Genomic DNA, 5,628 nt, shown 5'->3' with positions numbered 1-5,628 from the left:
ATAAAATGTTTTGCCTCTTCTTACCCATACCTCACATATCCTATATATACCTCGGCATGTGTCATTGGTCATCTGTTTGGTTGGAATGCGTATGTACGGTCGTAGAGGTCATTTTCATATTTTATTGCTGGCATGTTTTCATAGGTCGTAGTTAGGTGAGAGTCACTACAAAATTACTTCTTTCTATCTTATACATTATTCACCTGTGCTTATTGAGTGATTTGAGCGACCCGTGAGAGTCCAATTTGATAAGTCTCTACAGTTGACGGTTCAGCATGTCTTTGACGACTCCATAACTCGTTTGCATGATTCACATTACTAGTTGATTGTTGGTTGTGCATTAAATTGGTTTAGGCTTAACAGTTTGCATTTTGCTCTGAGATTGAACTCGTTCCATTAGGTCATTAGATCGAGTCTAGTTCTTGCTTGGGGACAAGCAAAGGTTTGGTTTGGGGAAGTTTGATGCGTGTCATTTATATGATGTTTTACATCCCATTTTACACGCATTTCAGAGCTCATTCTTGTAGTTTATGCTACATTTCTCCCTATTTCCGTCTACTTCCGTATTTTGTACATCATTGCAGAAATGTGAAGAATTTAACGGGAAATCAAGCCAAATCCGTCCCCGAGTAATCTGCATTGCAAATGACGTAAAGGAATCACTTAAGGAACGAGCTTGGTGCGTAATTCAAGGCCCAAAAGACAAGTCCACGTGTTTTGAGAAGTCAAGTAGCAGCTCCATTAGTCGATCGACCATCACCCTCAGTCGATCGACCAATGATCGGGTTCCGAATCTCTTTTTCTTTGAGGAGCAAGCGATCGATCGACCACCTTATCGATCGATCGACCATTGCTATTCCGCATTTAGAATTAGAAGACCGAGAAAGCGCAAGCCCATGATGCTAGGTTTAGGAAATAAGATGTTACGTTATTTGCTATATAACGTAACATAAAACATTCAGTTTATCATCGAAGTTTTTATCTAAGTTTCACACAGTAACTTTCAGTTTTATTCATTCGAGTAATTAGGGTTTGGAACATCGTTTTAGCATTGGAATTCTGTTCTTGTTCTTAATTTTTCCTCTGAAATCTCGGTATTCCTTCTGCCCTAATTCCAGTTTATTGTTTTACTTTCATCATTAGTATAGATTTGCTAGTTAGTATCCCGAAAGCCAATTATCGTATTATCGCTTTTTGTTATTTACTTTAAGCATGAATTCAGTGTCGTTATTAGTTTTATTGTTGTTATCACTTTCATCATGAGTAGCTAATTCTATAGTGCTAGGATGTAGGCGATTTATGGCATAGGCGGCAATAGATTTTACACGGGCTTTGTCTCGCGTGTTGGTCGATCGACTAACATTGTCGGTCGATCGACCCGACCTCGTAGGGTTTTATTTTCGTTTTAATTGAATTTAATCTTGTGTTTAACAAATTGAATGCATGCGACCAGTTAGATACCTATTTTGTGACCGACCCATTAGATCGAAAGATAGGGAAAGTTATTTGACCATCAATTAAATCGACTAGACTGTGCTAAGATCGAGAGATAAGTATAGTTTAGACCGTTAGTCACATTTCAGGATGAAAGTTAGTATTAGTGATATTAGGGACCTATAGCGAGATCGAAAGATGCTATTTGCTAAGAGTGGACCGAGAGGACCTCTTTACCTCCCGCCTTACCTGTGTTTGATTCAGACCGACTTAGTTTGCTGCCGCCGAAGCTATAATGAACCGATCATCCTAGTACCCTTCTTTTATCTGTTTAAATCGTTTATTTAGTTTATTATCTTTGTTCACTTTTAGCTGTAGACCAATTCAATTCAACCCCCACAATAGTTACCTCAGACTGAACTTAAATCAACTAAAATTTACATCTGCCTCCTTGTGGTTCGACCCTGTTACCACTAGCCTAGGTTAGTCTTAATAGGAATTATAAATTTTATCTTTGGTACTCACAACGACGGGTATCACCTAGCACAAGGTATTTAGCTACTCATGACTACGATAAAAACAACAGTAAAATTGACTGATAAAACTACTGAATTCATGCTTGAAATAATTGAACAAACAAATAGCATAAGATGATGATTTCGGCTTTGGGAAACTAACTAGCAATTCCTATACTACGAATGAAATAAGCAACGAGACAGAACAGAAGAATACCGAAAAGGAATCGCAGGCAAAGATCCAGAACCGAAAGCGAAAGTAATTGTCTTGAACACGAAATAATCTTTAGAACCCTAATTATCAATGCTAAACTAAAACTGAATAAAAACTCGACAAAAAGGGAACTGCCTTATGCTAAAACTAAAGCTACGTTATATAGGAATACAACATAGTTCTTATTTTCTAAAACCTAATACAATGGGCTTCAAACTCCTCGATCTTTTAATTCACGTCTGAAAGAGCGTCTTGGTCGATCGACCATGCAAGGCAGTCGATCGACTGCTCTTCGCTGAACAAAGCTCTACGGAACTCGTGGGTTGGTCGATCGACTATGGGCAGCGGTCGATCGACTGAAGTAGCTGATACTTGACTTCTAACTTCTCGTCGATTTGTCTTTCGGGCCTCGAAATGCGCACCAAGCTCGTTCCTTGAGTAAATACTTCACGTCAAATGCAATGCAGGATACTCGGGGACGGATTTAGCTCAATATCTACTCATTTCCGCATAAATCTGCAATAATACATAAAAAATGCGAAAGTAGACGAAATGGGGCAAATAGTAGCCTTAAACTACATAAATGAGCTCTGAAATGCGTGTAAAATAGGGTGTAAAACATCATATAAATGACACGCATCAAACTTCCCCAAACCAAACCCTTGCTTCTCCTCAAGCAAGAACTAGACTCGATCCTAAAACCTAATGGAACGAGTTTAATCTCAGAGGGAAATGCACACTGAATAGCCTAATCCAATTTAATGCAATAACCAACAATCAACTAGCAATATGAATCATGCAAACGAGTTATGAAGTCATTAAAAACTGCTGAACCGTCAACTATAGAGACTTATCAAATAGGACTCTCACGGGTCGCTCAAATCACTCAATAAATATGTTTAAGATAGAAAGAAGTAATTTTGTTAGTGACACTCACCTAACTACGACATATAAGAACATGCCTGCAATATAATATGAAAGTAATCTCTACAACCGTACATATGCATTCCAACCAAACAGATGACCATGACACATGCCGAGGTAAATATGGATATGTGAGGTAATGGGCAGGAAAGGCAAAACATTTATGGGAATGTGGGGGTACAGGTGATCAAGCTAGTAGCGTAATAAAGCCATATGACAATATCCACTTCTTGCTCAAAATCTTCAACAATAAACGGTGCTATAGCAAGCACAAATCTCACAATCTCCGGTATAATCAACTCCCCATAAGATACAAATGAAACATGGGAGCAAAAATCGCCATTTGAATAAAGACTTGAGTCATGCGAATTGATTTCTTTTCTTCTCGGGTGTCGGTCGATCGACCAGAATTGGCAGTCGATCGACTGCCTTAAACAGTACATCACTCTTCTTCTTTTTTTTTTTTTCTTTTTTCGAATAATTTTCAATTCTATTTTTTTCTTTCCTTCCTTCCCTTTTTCATATTCCAATCATCATCTCAAAAGAGCATATGCCACCAAAAACGTAGTAACAATCCCAAAACTAAATTACTAGCTTGACAAGGGCAGGCTAAATGTAGGATGTAGTAAACGGGACAAAAAGGCTATTTTTGGCAGTGTGGAGCTTATGGGTAAAATGAGAAAAAGGGACCTCTACCACATGTGTCGACAAACCACAAACCGAATGCATACAGGTATTAAGAAGATTAAGTTCATATTTATGCAAATTGATGTAACATGTCTCATAAGGAGTACTACCCACAATCCTAGATAAACTGGTCATGAATGACACCAGTTATAAGGCTCTAAAACTCAGAAAATGATGTAGTTTGCCAAATTTCTAAGTTAAGTCTCAAGTTCAGCAAGAAATTAACGAAAACTCGTAGATTATGCAATTGATTCTACTAATAACATGTCAGTTAGCAAGTCTTAGGCGATAAACAGATGCAAATGCAATGTCATCATTGAAATACTACAGTTCCGACTCGACCTATATGCTAAAATAAATGTGCAATTTTTTGAATTTTATGAAATTTTTCAATTTTTCAATTTTTTTTTAAAATTTTGTATATATATAAGGGAAATAAACAACAATGCAAGACAAAATGTAAACGTGAATGTAAGCAAATGAAATGCAACGCAAAACCCTAAACTTCCCCAAACCAAATCGCACAATGTCCCCATTGTGCAAAATCATGTAATGAAGAAAAGAAAAACGGGAATTTGCGAGAAAATTAAGTAAATAATTTATGAAGTAAGGACAGGAACTCACAAGACTTTAAGCGCAGCAAAAGGAAACCTCCCCAAACCAGCGTGAGATAGGAGGTTTCAGTAGCCAGCAGTGTTACTAATAGGTACCTGAAAAGACAACAATACCACGCGTAAAATCAAGAAAGCAATGTGGAAGCGGTAATTAAGTGCATAAGATGAAGAAATTGAAGAAAACAGAATTATGTCGGAAAATAAAGAGGAGGAAAGACTCCCTCAATTCCGCAAAACGACCAAACACAGCAGGGGAAAGGTCGTGAACAGGTACGACAGCGACAACAGTCGATCGACAAAAGAAGGCAGTCGATCGACCGGAATGAACAGGAACAGAAGGTCCTGGAAGTCGCACCTCAGTCGATCGACCAGGGTAGGCGGTCAATCGACTGGAAAACTCGCTGTAACTTTCTGATTTCTTCAATTAGCTCGAGAACTTGAGCTAATATGGTCTATAAACCTGCAAACGCACATAATAACGCGCCCAAAATTGCGCAAAACCCAAAGTAACAGTATAAAGTGCTAAAAATCCTAAGCAAACTTAAAATGCGAAGTCTCGTGCACACAAAACAATAAAATAAAAGGTTCAACGAAAGCAATAAAATGTAAATGTTTTTGAAGAAGCCTCAATCAACTAATAGTTAATCAAGAACGGCCACGGAATGGCCCACTTGGTTGGCTTCTGGCTATAAGAGGTAGCCTCAACCGAGCTCATCTTCTCAGCTGCACTCTTCTCAGCTTCAACATCCGCAGAACTCAGTGGATCAACATGTCTGATATCTTCCCACTCAATGACCTCTTCGGACTCGTCGAAATCCAAATCAGACTCCGTCGCTTTGACTGGCTCATCTTCAAGCTCCTCATCAGTGCCATAGCTAAGACATCCTAATCCGCCTCTTGAGACGATTGGCTCCTGCGCAGCTGGAGCAACATGCGGCTCTTCCTTCCCCAAACCAGCACCTGCAATGTAAGAAATAGACGAATCTTCCTCCAATTTGCTCCCAATCTGGGGCGGATGGGTTACAACAGGAATAGGTGTAGAAACAGGCATATCAGGAAGTACAAAATAAGATTTCTTTTCAGAAACCGTATTACAAGTTACGGGCCACATGGGGTCTTTCTTCCTAGCTGTCTGGGCAAAGACAATGGAATGCTTCCCTACCTTAAAGGTCAAAGTACCCAAACCAACATCAATAACTGCACCATCAGTGTGCAGGAATGGTCTACCCAAAATAATAGG

Source organism: Silene latifolia, unplaced genomic scaffold (genome assembly GCF_048544455.1).
Source record: "Silene latifolia isolate original U9 population unplaced genomic scaffold, ASM4854445v1 scaffold_197, whole genome shotgun sequence".
Lineage (NCBI taxonomy): Eukaryota > Viridiplantae > Streptophyta > Magnoliopsida > Caryophyllales > Caryophyllaceae > Silene > Silene latifolia.
This window is presented reverse-complemented; position numbering follows the sequence as displayed.